This window comes from Octopus sinensis, linkage group LG4 (genome assembly GCF_006345805.1).
Source record: "Octopus sinensis linkage group LG4, ASM634580v1, whole genome shotgun sequence".
NCBI lineage: Eukaryota > Metazoa > Mollusca > Cephalopoda > Octopoda > Octopodidae > Octopus > Octopus sinensis.
The window spans coordinates 75,993,429-76,012,441 of record NC_043000.1 but is presented as its reverse complement, the minus strand read 5'-3'; the positions used below and the strand labels follow the sequence as shown (position 1 = coordinate 76,012,441).

General features: G+C 35.1%; 1 long non-coding RNA gene across 1 annotated transcript; it reads left to right on the top strand.

Moving 5' to 3' along the window:
- The first annotated feature begins 6,307 nt into the window (after positions 1-6,307).
- Positions 6,308-18,497, top strand: LOC118763018. Its single transcript, XR_004998770.1, has 2 exons — positions 6,308-6,462; positions 18,393-18,497. It is a non-coding gene; the product is annotated as an uncharacterized LOC118763018 (long non-coding RNA).
- Positions 18,498-19,013: the final 516 nt, after the last annotated feature.

Sequence of the window (19,013 nt, the reverse complement as noted above, 5' to 3'; positions counted from 1 at the left end):
CTATTTATATATTAATTATAAGCTAAGAATCAGAAAAAAAGTTGTGCACAGATACACATATTTAACTATGTGCTCATCTGCAAATATACACAAACATTTCTACTTTATTATGGGTATGTTATAATCAATTCTCATAGGTTTAAGTAACTAGAAAGTTTATAACTCTATTTAAGAATATTAACAACTTATAAGGGATAAGAGGTTAATAGGTAAAGGTATCAAAATAATTCTTTATTCTTTTATTTGTTTCAGTCATTTGATTGTGGCCATGCTGGGGCACTGCCTGTAGTCGAGCAAATTGACTCCAGGGCTTATTCTTTGTAAGCCTAGTACTTATTCTATCGGTCACTTTTTTGCCGAACCGCTAAGTTACGGGGACATAAATACACCAGACAAGCACAGACGCACAAACATATACACACACACATATATATATATATAAATATGTACAACGGGCTTCTTTCAGTTTCTGTCTACCAAATCCACTCACAAGGTTTTGGTCGGCCCGAGGCTATAGTAGAAGACATTTTCGCAAGGTGCCACGCAGTGGGACTGAACCCGGAACCATGTAAGCAAGCTACATATCACACAGCCACTCCTGCGCCTATATAAGAAAACAAAATAATAAGAAATTATAGAGAATAGTAAGAAAATATATATAACTTACATTTTAAAGAGACAGAGTATTAAAATTTGATGTAGGGGAGCGATAAAGATATTCTCACAATACGTATGGTAGTAGTGAGGGAGTAGGAGGTATTCAGACCGAAGGGGTATTTTATAAGTTATAAAGTTACCTTTATTACATACATGATTTTAAAGTTTCACAGGGGTATATAATAAGGAGGCTTACTTACATAAAAGCCATTACAAAATAAATAATATGATTAGTAGGGTAGAAAGGAATAAATAGTTTAATCACCAAAAACATGATGAAGTCAGACTAACTTGGCAGGATTATTCATAGGATAGTAACTACATGTAGCATTCCATATACTATACCATATAGCTTATAATATGTGCAATGCATTTTAATTCACCATATAACTCAATATCCCATGATTTTATTATATATAATACTAGGGGGTAAGTTCACATCAGATATGACACTAAAAATTAATTTCCCCTATCTAGGTTCAAGTATAACACCTTTAAACGCTAATTTAGAAAATATTTAAATGTCCAGGTGACTATGTACGTATGATACCCTTAGGTCTAATCTATTATTAATCAGGTTGCTCTTGTCCCTATACTTAAAAATCTCATAAGTTTCCATAGAGCACAATTCGCACCCGTATCGACTATCTCTATAAGGTTACACTTTCCTTATAATATCCCATTTAAGGCTAAATTCAGTTCAGCTTTCCTTCAGTTCCCAAATCTTGCTAGATAAGGACGAACAATTGGCCTTATGTTTGAGATGAAAAATGGTTATTAATACGTTTTTTCATACTTATAGAACATCCTATGTATATAAAGCTACCAGCCACAGTTGTAATTGTACACTTATAGATTACGTTTTGGATTAGACATCAGCCTAATAACGGACAGTAGGATTTAACTCTACAATTGCAACTAGGAGAATTACGACTATTAATATTATTGATATTCATATCATTATTATACTATTAATATTAATGACTAGCAGTATCGCCCGGCGTTGCTCGGGTTTGTAAGGGAAATAACTATATAAGCATTTTTAGAGAGTTATAGCCAAAAAATAGCAAAAAAATGCATTAAAAATGGAAAAAAAAATGATGGTAATTTAAAAAAAAAATCGTTGACTCATCGTAGACATTTTTAGAGAGTTACTTCCCTTATACTTATATAAATGCATTAAAATGGAAAAAATTATGGTAAATTTTTTTAAAATCGTAGACTCATCGTAGACGCGCGCTAATACCCAGAAGGGCTCGATATGAATCACGACTATAAGATACCCGGTTTTGGTTAAACTGCACCGCAAAATGTGGGAGTAGTTAGGAATCTAAATCGTAGGAGACAGACACACAACCTTACTTTTATATATAAAGATATTCATATAATTATTATCATTATCACTATTAATATTAACCTACCACTACTATCGTATGTATTATTTTCGTATCTGTTATTATCACTCCATCCTTCAACTGTAGTATCATTAACATCCATTCCACGTCACCATTAATATTATTATTCACATTGTAGGGGTTCAAGTTAGTGTTGACAGTATTATTATTATTATTATTATTATTATTATTATTATTATTATTATTATTATTATTATTATTATTACCACCTCTTGCAAATTTAAGATTCTTTCTATTTAACCTTGCTATGGTGGTACCCATATTGGGGAGAGTAGAATATGAGATTCTAACTGTCTTACGGGAAAAAATTCTGTTTTATCTATGGGAAGCAGGGAAATTTTTTTGTAAAATTGTCATGAATTTCCCATATGTATTTGTGGATAAGGCACAGTTGTAAGGAATGTTATACTAGATGAAGTCCTTATTATCAGACTTACGGCGTATGTAAGGGCGGAATCTACCTGCTCTCTCAACGCCTCTCAAAATCGTGGCTTGATTATGAGGTATGTCTCTATTACCAGTATTCTTATTATCCTTTTAAGGTGGAGCAACTCGCTCGTTCCCTTCACTACCCTTATTATCTAAACAAAAATGCCTACTTGTTATAACATCTAATTTTCTGTTGTTGCCTATTTTTTAAATTTGAATTGATGGGTTTGCTAGATGCTTTTCTAGTTGGTATGTTTTCCCGACCAAGTAAGTTTGTAATCCCTCTGTCATTTAAAATTTCATTACTTCCACTATTATTAGGTGCTGTACTTTCAGGACTAAGAAAAGTAATTTCATTATCGTATCCTACCTGAGACAAAGCGAAGTTGTAGTGGTGGAAATGGGTATTAAAAATGTCTTTGTTTGCTGACAAGTTTGTAATTCTCTTAGAAATACTTTGAACCGCTGATTTTAATACATCAGGTGAGGTGATTTGATAATTTGTTCACGTACCTCGTAACTTGACCTGGTTTCCTATAGGGGTAGTATAATCCTGAGTAATGTCTAATGTCATGTCTAAGTAATTTTCCACTTTTGTGCCATATTCAAACATAATACCTGAGTTGAAGTTCAAAAAAAAAATTTCTAATTTTTTTCTCATTCTTTCTGACTGATTTATTGTCGCTAGGGATAATAAATAGAGCATCATCTCTATATAAACCTCCCTGCAAATCAGGGATTTCACTATTGAGGCACCTTAAAAGATATGCACCAAGTAGGTGCATATCTTTTCAGCCGAATCACTCGAGCCCATAGATATATCGAAATTATCAGGGGTATCAGACCTTGTCCATAGCTTACCATCAAATTCTATAATAGTCTTCCTAGCTAAAAGAACAATGTCAATTTTATCCCTAGTTATGAGAGAGGTTTTTGCAAAAACTAGAGAAGAATAGGAGATATACTAGAATAATAACTGTTAATATCAAATTGAATAAAAAAATAATTACGTGTATTTTCAATGGATTTAAATCAATATATCACTTCATCCGTATCAAACCATTGTCTGAAAGAAAGATTAGGAATTATTCGGAATAGTATAGTATCCAGAATAGATTTGCTAAGTCGATCTATATCGGACTTAGTCGGGCAAATTAGTCTAACAACAGGATTTTCTTGGAAGTTCTTTTTATGCAGCTGAGGAAAGTCGTGCATTTAAATTGATGTAATAATTGCGTCGTTCAATTTAAATGGGGCCGCTTGAAACAGTCGCATATCCTGTTGCTTCTTTTTATTTTATATATATATATATATATATCTTTTAAGTTCGTTTACGGGAAACATTTCGAATATGCATATAAAACTCTTATTCTATTATGCCGGCTACAGCCTAATGATGCCAAGTGACGATACCAGTTTTTTGGGATCGCATCGAGCTTTGCCAATATTATGGAAGATAAATATAGTAATGATGATAATAATCCTTGGATAGAAATTATAAATATTTTAATGCATCGGTACATGCATTTCCACAAATTGCTTGTTTCTTAAGATCATAGTTTACATTCCTGGGATGATTACAGTGCAGTCCGTAGTATCTATGGACATCAGGTAGATCAAAGGTCCTCAACCCATTTTGGCCAAAGACCCCCTTTTGACCCTTGGAGTCGTTTTAGATATGCGCTTGTACCCAGTCGGGAGTACAGATGTACAATTTGAAATGCAAATTTAAAAAAAACAAAAAAAAAAATGAAATAATGAATTGAAAGTTTGGTAATTGCATTTCCACCACGCAACACTTATGAGATCAACATGTTGTCTACCGAAAGAGTGCTCTTTGTTACAAGTAAATGCCGATGAAATAATTTCAAACCTTTCCGATTTCCCTTATCAAAACAGCTAGAACTTGTGCAACAATCTGACATATAAGTTATTGTCATTCGGGAAGAGGAATTTTATGCTCAAGAAAGAGAGTGTATTTGATAGAAATTGTTGAAATACATATGTACTTCATTTGAGTAGCAAATTGTGGAGGATGGTATTCACTGTACTTGGATCTAGTTAGTTTGAGTCACAAAATCAGCCCCCTTTTAGAGGCTGTCCACTAATTGCCTCTACCATCACAAACTCTCTCTCTACAGTCTATGAACAAGTGACGTATTGGAAGAGCAATATCAATACTACTTACTAGCTAAGCTAACAGCAAAAGTGTTGAAGAACTGTATGCTATCGGTGCATAGAAAAAGTTACATTCTACGGAGGTTGTGTCCTCAACACACTGCTCTGTAGCAATGGAGGCTGAAGAATGTACTCCAACAAGATTAGTGTCTAACTGCCTTCGACTTACGCAGCCTGAGACAGATTCTGAACATCAAACTGACCAATCGAATCACTAAAAGTGAGGTCCTGACTCGTGCTCAGATACACAATCTCCTCATACTGCTACAACCGACGACGCATCTACTGTCTAGGCCACATCGCAAGAAAAGCAAAACCAACGGAAATATAGCACCAGAGCAATTCGGACAGACAGTCCCTTTAAATGTAATTATTATAGCTAAGACTATCTCTCACTGTATCAGATGCTGCTTTGTCAACAAGATTGAAGCAAGTTGTTCCGGGCGAACATCCTTGGTCTCACGAGATTAAAGTATCCGTAAGACCATAGTTCCTGTTTTAGAACCTGATTTACCTAGAGCTCCAACAGCACTTTTTAGTAAGAAACTAATATCATGAAGAGCCTTTCCTTCTTCAAGTCCGAAAATCAACATTCATGAACTCAAAGACATTTTAGTTGAATTTAAACAATTTGAAATGCGTCAAGTTGAGCGGAAGTCATGCATTTTGAATTCATTGATCATACTGGTTACTTTTTAATCCACAGAGATCCCTTCGTTGAATTCTTCAAACTGTTTCAAATATCATAACACTGCCAGTAAGCGTTACAACAATTTGTAGCAAATTGTGGGCTGTAAACGAGTTTTTCTCAAGCCGCTGATGATCAAGACCTGTCTACGGAATTCTATGATTAAATGATGTTACGAAAATCTGACTCGAAGATATCTTCCTTTGTTTTACGGCAAAACACCGAAACAGAAGAATTGCTTTTGTGTTCCATTATCTTTATCTATTGCTACTTTAGAATTACATTAAAAACTGACATTCGAATTTATTTATTTGTATAATAAATACATTTAAAACTCATTTCTCAGATTTCATTCTTATATAAAAGTGTACCCGTCTTCATAGTTTTCTGGCCGAAATTTTCCTGAGCTGCCGCATGGAGGGAGTGGAAAAAAAAATAAATGTCACAAATTGTAAAGACAATATAGGAATGAATTGTCTGTAAGAAAATATATATTTGATTTGAATATCAGAATACAGATTACTTAGAATTAATGTTGGTGTAAATGTGTCCTGTGTACAAAACAATTAAAAAAGATAAAAGAATTTCGCCAAGAGAAAAAATAGCATGGTAAAACATGTGAACCTGCGGTAAATTATTTTTGTTATCGTTGGGAGCGGACATTTAATGACCAGAATATATTCTCAGCAATTAAATGAAAACCTGTTGGGAGTCATTTGCATTTTCAGGATCAATGAATATTACTTATTCTTAAAAAATTATATTGTTAATAGCATTGTTGTTTATAAATACATTGATTGACACGTGATTATTTAACCATGTAATTATTTAACCATTGATTGACACGTGATTATTTAACCACGTAATTATTTAACCACGTAATTATTTAACAGTTCTGATACGATTGTTTTTATCATAAGTAAAATGGCCCAACCAAGCGTTTATTTGAGACGTTTGTCAAGCCTGTCCTTGTTTCGGAAAAACAACACTCACCAGTCCTTAAGAGGCAGAAAGAAAAGATAAACCAATTGGTCATCATGCTGTACCAAGTGCTACCGGTAATAGTAGCTATTTCTTATGTGAACAGCTACAGCTGTAAGTAAATTTTATCGCTATTCATAATTCATTTCTTTCTCATTTTAAAGTTATTTCATACAATTTATCAACACTAGTGTTATTACAACTAACTTCAACATGCATGTTATTTAAAATATCAGTGTTACCTAAGACACTTTTCAGTGTTGGTTCTAATTTCTATAGAAAATCTGTAGAGATAACTTTAAAAAATTATATATGTGTGTGCGTGCGCGCGTGCATATATATATATTATATATATATATATATATATATATATATATATATATATATATATATATATATATATATATATATATATATATATATATATATATATATATATATAAATATACATACACGCGCATGCGCACACACATATATGCATGCATGTATGTATATGTATACATATACATCTATACCTATCTCTCTATATTTATATAGCCACATTGGGTTAGAGCCCTCACCGTCGCTCCAAATGCCTGGCTTCACTACTACCGAAGATCTCCCCTGGTTTCTGACAAAAGTACATCCTTAGCATCTATAGGATCGCTTTTCAAAGTCTAGCCCTTCTATTTAGGAACCTGAATACACTTTAGAATCCAGCGGGTGCTGTCATTCTACAAGGCTGACTTGAGACCCACAATAAGTACTACTCCCACAAGTAAAACAGTGACACCGTTTTGCGTGATGACATCTTGGACGCATCGAGACAAAGACTACTGATTAGAATTCAGTCACTATCGAGTACACTCCAATATCTGGCGCTTTCACTCAGTCTTTATCCACCTCCATTTTAGTTAATGTCAATGGCTCCCCTCTGTCTTTTCAATCGCTATTCTAATGGCCTCTGTTCCTGGGAACTGGTCTGTCTCGAACTACCACCACTCAAGCACAATCGACTCACTCGTCTCTCCAACAGTTCTGAAGGGCAGGAGTTAGTCGATACCATGGATCCCATTAGCTGACTGGTACTTTATTTTATCGACCCCAGAGAGATGAACAGCAAAGCTGATTTCGGTGAGAGCCGAACTCAGCAACAAAGCACAATTTTGGAACGGGCATACTTAAAACATGAGATTGAGTGTCTCCTCGAGTGCGCTATCACTTTCGAAAAGCATAAACAACAATTTTAGACGACTTACAAGGAAAAATGAACAGCATTATTGAAAAGGCTTACTAGCATAAAAGTAGCATGGGTTTCTCGTGTGCTGCCTAATTTTTTGCACAACAACAACAATAATTCTTATTGCTATAGGCGCATGGCCTGAACTTTGGGGGCAGGAGACTAGTCGATCATATTGCCTTCAGTATTCCACTGATACTTTATTTTATCAACCTCGAAAGGATGAAAGGCAATGTTGACTTCGGCAGAATTTGAGCACTAAACCTTTTGCCCGCCGTGCTACCGAATCTGCCAGCTTATATATCTTCTTTGACCGGAAAAAGGGCAGAGGTCTCTCCGAAAGTCATTACTCTTTCGTGAAAATGGCAGAACAAAGGACAATAACTTTATATCCCAGATTTCAAGACTACAACCCAGCAAAAGTAGGTCATAGCACTGTTTCCGAATTGACCCCCCCCCATATGACAATCCCCTCCCTAAGCTTTGTCGACCCGACAGAAGCACACTAAACCCGTACCTCCGAGGGCGAGCTCCAGCAGATGCTCCAGGAACTGGAGGTCTCTTTGGGTGGTTTCTCTTCCGGAGGTCTCGCTTCCCACGGCCACCACTTCACCACCGGCCACAAGTTAGCATCTTCCCTCTGCGGCTTGGGTAACGGCTCCGCCAAGACCACGAGGCTTCCCACGAGCCGCCTACAATAGGCGCACCGTCCGAGGAAGTTCCTTAGCTCCCTCACACAAGCAGGATCCGGCCAATCTTTCACAGTGACCACCTCCCTCAGCGCTCTACAGCCCACGTAGCACCTTGCTGTGCCGTCTTCGTTCTGCGCCATAATGGCCGACGACCAGAGACCGTTCCGCCTTTCCACTGTTCCCTGTCGCCGATACCTCCTCGATTTTCGCAGCCGAACTGGGTCCATGCGACCAACGTCCTGCGTTTTTCACCAACGGTTGCTTCTTCCGCAACATCCGAGTGCCACCAAGCACCAGCGACTCCCTGCGGACCGCCTCCGCAACTGCATCGGTAGACCACCAACTCCTTCGACTGTATTACTGTACTGGCAGAACTGGCCCTGCCGCTGGTTCACCATCTGGCACGATTCCTTGATTTGTCCTCTACAAATCACCTGTGCCACTTCCAAGAGATCGGCTGACCCAGCCAGCGCTCTGTCAGCTTCTGCCTCTACCAGGGTCCACCCGACCCTCACTTGAGCTTTCGCTATGTACTGCCTGTCGGGCTTCGCCAGCCCCAAGCAGCCATCAACCACAAAGCTCACCCAACACTGGAGCAGTCTTCCCGTCCTCTGTGGTCCTACCACCGTTCGCCGCCGTCTCGCCTCACCACTAGGCTTGGTCCTCCTTGTTACCAGCTTCTGCACCGAAGGCTTCCCAGAACGCACGTTCGTCCGACAGTCCATCCACACCTGTGGCCTCTCCACAGTGGGCACCATACAGTCCCTCTGAACCTCGAGAGACAGGGTTCCAGACACCAAAGGATTCAGACACGGAACATCAACCGCAGCGGCCACCACACACACAGCCGGCTCCTTGGACTCAGTGACATTAGCTCCAGACTTCACAAGCTCTTCGTCCTGAGTCCCGAAAGACAGGGGTCAAGATGCCAAAGTCTCCAGACACGGAACAACAGCAGCAGACAACACACACTCAGCAGGCTCTTCGGGCTTCTCAGCATCAGACTCAGCAACATCTGCTTCAGTTTCCGCAACATCCACTTCAGGTCCAACATCACAGGGTTCCGCCGACCCACACTCTTCACTTTCCACTTCATTTGACGGGCAATCTCCGCACACAGGACCGTCACTATCCCCGGTCCAACACCGATCCTCCAAAGCTGACCCATCCGCAACCTCAAGCTCTTGCTGATCTGCCCACAGGCCCTGTCGCCTCTTATCCATCCTTTCCAAGAATGCGTTTGTCTGCGTAATCTGGCCCCTCAACATCTCTACAATCAAGGCAAGCGAGATCTCTTCCCCTCCAGTCTGGCTACCAGTTCGTGCCTCCACCGAATCCATAGCGAACAACCGACCAACCGCAGCAATCAGGACAATCCCACTTCTGACACCAGTTGTTACGAATCACCTGCCGTCGCTCAAACTCTTTGGAAACTCGGGACCCTACCAAGTCGAGCGACGACGATTGACCAGGCTCCGTCGAACGGAGAATTCGCCACGGAAAGAGAGAATTCGGTGAGGGAAGGTGGCAGCGAACTCGGCAACCGGCGACCGGAGATAACAGTTCAGATCAAATTAAAACAAATAATGTTCACATTAACGATACAGTTCAAATTGATGCAATATAGTTCAGAGTTCAATGTTCTACATTAGAGTCTTTTCCTTTTTCAACAACTCTGTAACACAATTCACAATGTTCTTTATAATCTCATTTCTTTAATTCAGTACTTCTTCCTCCTTTTTTCACATCAATCTTTTACATTTCAACAATTCTTTTTCCTTCTTTAACACATCAAAACATAAACAAACATACCGTTACGAGCTACTACAAATAGCCAGTGCCTTCACGCCGTAATCTCCCCCAGCTCCTTCTTAGCTCCTTAATCCTATCTGCCTGTCTTCCTCTACGCTGTTCACCTATCGTACACTCAGTATATCGCAGGTTTCTGCAGCCGATAGGTATTTATGTTTTTTTTAGATTTTAAATATTTATGTGGTAGGTTTTTGAAGTCGAAAGATTACTGTATACACACACTCACACATATATATATATATATACATACACACACACAAATATATATATATATACATAATACACACACACACAAATATATATATATACATACATACACACACACACACATACACATACACACACACACACACACACACACACACACATATATATATATAATCAAAATAAGCAACAAGAATAACTTCAGTGATTTGGTACGATCATTACACGCTACATCATTTTATTAAATGTTGTAAGTATTACAGCAGGTTTAAAATGTTGAGCAATCATCAGCCATTAATAGAGGTTTTCCATTAATACATAATTTTCATATCAATTGATAACATTATAGAGAAGGTAGATATATAGACAAAGATGTCGATTTAAATTTAAAGAACATTAAGGTAGTAGAGTTTATCAACTGACTGAAGAATATTCAGAATATTCAGTTGTTTTGAACTACTAGAAGGTTTAGGAAGAATGATCAATTGAAAGGAGACAAGAAAGATTTTCTATTAATAGAAACAGGGGTGAAATAGATGTCAAAGTTCTATATAAAGAAATTAAGGTAAAGAGAGGGTTGTAATGCTACAGAGGCTGTATACTACTATTTGGCAAACAGATTTTGTATTAGGAAAACTAGGTCAATGTCAAATGGTCACAGTGACCACTTATAGAGAGTACAGAGATTCTTTTATACTTATATACATCAACTTTATACTTAGCTGGTAGATTTTGAATATTTTGATACGTTGGATTAAAGGAGAAATTATAAATATTTATTCATTTTGGAGAAAAATCTATCACTTATTATGAGTAGGCATAATACTCATTAACTGAGGACAAAAGTCTTATTAATCAAGTGAATATATTAGGGGTCAAATATATATGATAGGAAAACTGGAAGAGGAGTAATCAAGAAGAAAGGTTTTCATAGGTTTAGTAGAAGGTGATTTATTTTTATGAAGAGAAGTAATTACTTAATTACCATATTCTAACTTAAGTACCATATTCATCTAACTTAAGTACCATATTCATTTAAATCTAAATTTTGCTGAACTTATATATATATATATTTATACACACATATATAATAATAATAATAATATTAGCGAGTATAACTCCAAACTTACAGGGAAAATTCAATTTAGCATTCAATCAAATTTCACAATATGAATATATAATATATAATATATAAATAAGAGAAAAACCACTATTATGCAATTCAAACAATAATAGATATAAACCAAATCATAAATGAAAATTAAAAAATATTTTTAAAAACATATACTTAGATAACAAAAAGTATAAAAATGAATAATCACACATATGTATACACATACATATGTATATATATATATATACATACATATAAGTATATATATATATATATATATATAAGTATATATATATTATATATATATATATATATATATATATACATATATATATATACATACATATATACATATAGGTATATATATATAATAATATACATACATATACATATGTATATACATATATATAAGTATATATATATATAAGTATATATAATATATATATATTATAATATATATATACATACATAAACACACATATATATATATACTACATACATACATATATATGTATGTATGTATTTGTTTCTCTCCGTGTTTCTTTTCTGTGTATCTTTCACACATATGTATACACATACATATGTATAATATATATATATACATACATATAAGTATATATATATAACATATATGTATGTATATATTATATATATATATATATATATATATATATATATATATATATAATATACATACATATATACATATAAGTATATATATATATATACATATATATATATGTATATACATATATATAAGTATATATATATAAGTATATATATATATTATATATTATATATATATATATATTATATATATATATATACATACATACACACATATATATATATATACTACATACATACATATATATGTATGTATGTATTTGTTTCTCTCCGTGTTTCTTTTCTGTGTATCTTTCTGTTGAAGAGCGTAGGCTCGAAACGTAAAAGACTTGTTTTATTTCTATTCTTGAGCGCCACACTAATACAATTGTTTGTTTGTACTCCACCTACCTTCGTCTTTTGTTTATTTTCGTAAGCTTCCCGTTATATACATACATACATACATACATACATACATACATACATACATACATACATACATACATACATACATACATACATACATACATATATGAGCAACGATGCAACTTTCCATGTGCACATTGTTCAGATAGCAACACTATGCAGGTGGGTGGCAGATTGGATCTTTATATCCTTCAGGACCATGAACAGAGACAATGCTTCTGTTTTGGAGAACCTTTGTAATCAGTCGTCTGGTCTACTGCTCCCAACTGTGGTCCCCACAGAGTGTAAAATTAATTGTGAGAACTAGTGGCGATGCAATGCCACTACACAAAGAAGACAGACTCAGCAAAACACATGGGCTACTGGGAGAGGTTGAAGGAACTCGCACTCTACTTTTTCCATATGGAAAATAATGGAGGGTCTAGCTCCAATTTTCGGAATAGAAATCTACAACAATCCCCGAACTGGACGGTACTGCACAGTACCAAAGGTCCCATCTTCATCGAGGATACGAACCATTGTAATAGCTTGGGATTCAAGGGATCACAAATTTTTAATGCCCTACCTGAGAACATCAAGGATCTGTAAGATGTAGATATGGAAGTCTTCAAAAAACGTCTAGACAGTTTTTTATCTGCAATACCGGATGAACCCACCATGCCGCCGCAGGAGGCACAAAGAAGAGCTGCAACATCCAACTCGCTACTTCACCAGAAGCAATACTGGAAAAACCCTCGGATGCAGGAAAGGCAGTGCACCAGCATGGCCTCAGACTCATAAAATAAGATAATAAAAATAATATATATTATATATATATATATATATATATATTATATATATATATGTGTGTGTGTGTGTGTGTGTGTGTGTGTGTGTGTGTGTGTGTGTGTTAGAAGGTTTGGAGATGATGTACAGGTATTTTATATTAGAAGAAATTTGACGACTCCACTAGATGGACGAAAGCGCTAATATGATATATGATATATGATGTATAAAAGCATGTAACATACAAATAAATATCTGTATATATATATATATATATATATATATATATATATATATATATATATATATATATATATATATATACACACATACATATACACATGCACATGCATAATACATACACGTATATGTGCATGTTCACATATTTTCACATAAATAAATAAAGTATATTCTCTTGTGCTTGGGTGCCTTATAATTTAACACACTCACCGGTAAAATTTCCAGTTCTTTCTTTTTTTATTTTTGTAAAATTTTCGTTGCGTCTTGTAACCTTTTCAATAGTTTTTACTGTCCGTTACGCGCACTGCGTTCTTTTTTGTTTGTTTGTGCGTATGAGAGTGGATCAGTGTGTGTGTGTGTGTGTGTGCCTATACATTCATGCATGTATGTATGTACGCATGTGTTAGTATGCGTGTATGTGTGTGTGTGCATATGTATCTATTTATGTGTATACATTTGTATGTATGTATACTGCATATCCATGTGTTTGCGAGGCCATGTTTGTGTGTTTTTATGTATGTGTGTGTGTGTGTTTGTATATGTTTGTGTGTACCTCTGTCTCCTTGTGTGTGCATGTCTGAGTGTGTGTGTGTGTGTGTGTTTTGCAACTATGTACCCTATTTGTATGTATGGATGTGTATCTCTATATGTGTGGACGTGTATTTCCATATGTGTCCTTGTGTGAAATAAAGTGTGTGTGTATATATGGTAATGTTTCAGTCTTCATTTACGTATGTGTGCTTGTTTGTTCATATAAGCTATGTAACTCTCCGTCTGTATGTTGATCTGTTTACATTCATATCCATATGCTGACATACATGTACACACACACACACACACACACACACACACACACATATATATATATATATATATATTCATACACCTATCCAAACACACATACATACATCTATCAACATATATATATATGTATATATATATATATATATATATATATATATATATATATACACCCACCCACACACACACACACATATACATACATACATACATACATACATACATACATACATACATACATACATACATACATACATCTACATAATAGCACACTAACTATTCTACTCTACCTATGTAAACTGTATGTATGGGAATATGATATCTGCTATGTATATTTCCTATTTAGTATAGGGGAAGCTTCATTTATGAGGACTTACTCCCGTATTTGTCTGAGTGTTCTTTGGGTGCTTGGATAAGATGCAGATGTCAAGTTGACCCAGGTTACCTTCATGTTGGTCCTTTGTATGCTGGTAGAGTACGGAGGACTGCTTTTTGTCGTCATATTGTCTCGAATTTTCATTTAGTTGTTCCGCAATGCTCCTAGATGTCCCTCCTATGTATGTCATGTTCATGTCTTTACAAGCACCTTTTATGCATCTTATGGTGTAAACTACATTTCGAGTTCTACAGTTAATGCCAGGGCTAATCCTACATGTCATGCAGTTATCATTGATGCATATGGTATTCTCAAAGGGGTACGTCCTACATAGTTGTGAACTGATGGAGTTCCCTGGTTTTCAACAATCTTAATGTTGATTTTGGTTTTCTTCAGAGCTTTCCTAAATCTACGGGCTAGTTCTATGGGCTGTGGCCTCTATAAACATCACTCTTTGATATTCTTCGGTTTTATACCACATGTTCGCCCAATTTGCTTTGTCACAAGTTCTTTGTATCCTATTCCAGTCTTTGTTTCTATATCTAGGGCAAGTACCACTTGTATCATTAAGTATAATGTTATCTAATTTCTTACTAGCACCCCTGTATACTGGAACCCTATCTTTCTTATCATATCCAGAGAACTGCATGCGGTGCATGCAGTTCTGTATATGTTTTTTTCATTTCATAGGTTTCGCATAGTGGGGACACGTTGTTCATTATCCTAAGTCTGCTATCAGTATATTAATTTTCATGTTGTGTGACAAAGCTGAGTTCTTGTGAACAACATATTTTGAAGCTATAGGTTTCATATAATAGGAGTGGAGGGGTTGCACTCTATTGTTCACAGTCTCTAACAAAAGTTACAGATGGCTGTAAGACTTGCACTTGCCAAACTACAGGAACAGTGTAACAGCGATAGATGCGGATGTTATTATAAAAATGTACGATATCAAAACGGCCAAACTTTCACTGATGATTGCAATACATGCGAATGTTTAAGTAACGGTCAGGTTAAATGTACAAAGAACATTTGTAAGTGTTACTTCAGAGGAAAAGTATTAAATGTGGGCCAGAAATTTGAAGGGGATTGTAACACTTGCTATTGTAGAGGCAACGGTCAGTTAGAATGTACAAAGAAAATCTGTCAATGTACTTACCAAGGACAGACTTATCGAGTTGGACAAAGATTTAGTAATGACTGTAACCAATGTGAATGCTTAAGAAGCGGTATTGTGCAGTGCTCTAACAAACCATGTAAATGTACATACAATGGAAACACCTACCAAATAGGTACTACATGTAGAAAGGATTGTAATACGTGCACATGCAAAGCTTATGGTACTGTAGGCTGCACAACAAATAGATGTGCCTGTACTTAAAAAATTAAGGATTTATGATTTTGGAGCACAATTCAACGATGATTGAAACACTTGTAAATGTGAACATAACGGACAAGCTGAGTGCACAAATAAACCATGTGGATGTACACATAAAGGACAAACTTATCGAATTGCTGATAAATTTTCGGAAGATTGCAACCAATGCCAATGTTTATCAACTGGCTACGTTCAATGTTCTACCAACGTTTGCAAATGTACTTACAACAACCAACTTTATAACGTAGGTCAATCATTTAGACAGGGTTGTAATACATGTACGTGTGAAGTGAACGGTAGAGTAAGCTGTACAAATAAACCATGTATCTGTATATACAATGGAAACACCTACGAAATAGGTAATACATTTGGAAAGGACTGTAATACGTGCACATGCAAAGCCGATGGTACTGTAGATTGTACCACAAATCAATGTACCTGCACTTACAATAAAAGAGTTTATAATTTCGGAGCACAATTTAATGATGATTGCAATACTTTTAAATGTGAACATAACGGACAAGTTGAGTGCACAAATAAACCATGTGGATGTACACATAAAGGACAAACTTATCGTATTGCTGATAAATTTTCGGAAGATTGCAACCAATGCCAATGTTTATCAATTGGATACGTTCTACGAACGTTTGTAAATGTACTTATAACAACCAGATATATAGTGTAGGTCAATCATTTAAACAGGGTTGTAATACATGTACGCGTGAAGAGAACGGTAAAGTAAGCTGTACTAGTAACCCATGTAACTGTATGTACAATGGAAACACCTACAAAATAGGTATTACATTTAAAAAGGATTGTAATACGTGCACAGTAATGGTACTGTAGACTGCACAACAAATCTGTGTACTTGTGCTTACAAAAATATGGTTTATTATATCGGAGCAGTATTTAACGATGATTACAATACTTGTAAATGTCTATACAATGGAGAAGTTGATTGTACAGGCAAGCCATGTAAATGCACATGTAAAGGACAAATTTATCACATTAACAATAAATTTCATGAAGATTGTAATCAGTGTGAATGTTTACCGAGCGGTATAGTACAGTGTTCTAAGAATCTATAGAAACACCTACCAAATTGGTACAACATTTAAAAATGGCTATAATACATGCACTTGCAAAGCCGATGGTAGCGTAGACTGCACGACAAATACATGTACTTGCACTTACAAAAATAGAGTTTATGATTTCGGAGCTCAATTCAAAGATGTCTGCAATACTTGTACTTGTCAATATAATGGTGAGGTTAGCTGCAAAAAATTCATTGTTCCTGTAATTACAACGGTAAGCTTTATGAAATTGGTTCTGTATGGTATAATGATTGCAACAAATGTCAGTGCACCTCCGATGGAAGAGTGGATTGTGAACAAAATTTATGCAGTAAGCCCTACATATACAAAGGAAAATCTTATTCTGTCGGTGAAACATTCAAAGATGGCTGCAATACTTGTAGATGTGGACAGTTTGGTTAAGTAGCTTGTACTAAAAAGTATTGTCCCCCGACATGCCAGTATTATGGAAAATCTTAGGAAGATGGAGAAATGTTCATGACTCATGATAAATGCAATTTTTGTGACTGTTCAAATGGGAAGGTCAAGTGTACCAAATATGATTGTTATAGTCTGGGGAGTAAAGTGTTTTATTAATGTTTTGTTAGTGTTTCACTATCCCTAACGTAACAAATTTAATTCATTCTTTACCCTTTGTAACCCCTATTTTATTTCTCATATTAAACAGAAAATAATCATCCAGCAATTAGATGGTATTTAGCATACAAACTGGAATGTTATCAAACTACTGGATTCATGCAATGAACCAAATGGCACTAGAGATCACTTTTCAATCATCAATCGAACTTGTTCATTTTAATGTTTTAGAAATGTCTCGAAGAAAGCAATTGTTGTCTTCTAAGTTTTTTTTTCTTATAAATGCATACATTTAATAATATACATGGAAGTAAATAGTTAACTTTCAATTTTCATTTATGCCAAATTTTCACTTATGTCAAATCGCTAATACATGTTTTGCACGACATTGCTCTTAATGTTACAAATATTCATGTTTATGTATATATTCAACTGTTTAAATAGTAATATGGACCATTTGGAGATATATTTGTAAAATATCCTATATACAGTGTCACGTTTCAGGATATGAGTGACACTGTATATAGTTTATGAGTGTGTGAACTGGGCTTTAAAATCTGAGGCTCTGATGAATTTTTAATACTTTGTTGTATAATCATGTGACATTTAATCTAATGTACACTTTTTGAAATTTAAATTTTATATTGTACTTAGATATACTAACTTTTTAAAATTTGAAATTCACTGTGTATACCCAATCCGATAAATATATTAATTTCTTGCAAATTTATTTTATTGCAGAAACGACAGTACGGATGAAGAACTGTTAATTTATTTTGATAATTTCAATAATCGTGATACTGAAAAAATAATTAAAAAAATAAATAAAACATATATCTATCACAATTTTGTTGTTTAATTTATAAATTTAAATTTCTTTATTGGAATGATAGTCAACAGAGTTACCCATTCAATTTTTAGGCCGAGTTATTTCCTAGTAGTATTTATTTTATTGCAGAAATCCCTAATCTATTTCCAGTGTAAGCAAAATTTCAACTCAGCTGCGAAAATGCAAACGTAAAAGATCTGATACAATTATTTGCACAAGAAAAACTTACTTTTGCATTCATACTGGTAAACAACCCGACATTGATGAACATCTCTTCTAAAGAGAATATTTGTAGATAACTGCTTCAAGACATGTAGCATCTTTAGACTGATTATAAATTTATATTTATACCCATAATTCTTGGTGCATTATGGTATTCGTTTATTTTTTTATTCTTTTACTTGTTTCAGTCATTTGACTGTGGCCATGCTGGAGCATTGCCATAAAGGGTTTTAGTCGAGCAAATCGACCCCAGGACTTACTCTTTGTAAGCCTAGTACTTATTCTATCGGGCTCTTTTGCCGAACCGCTAA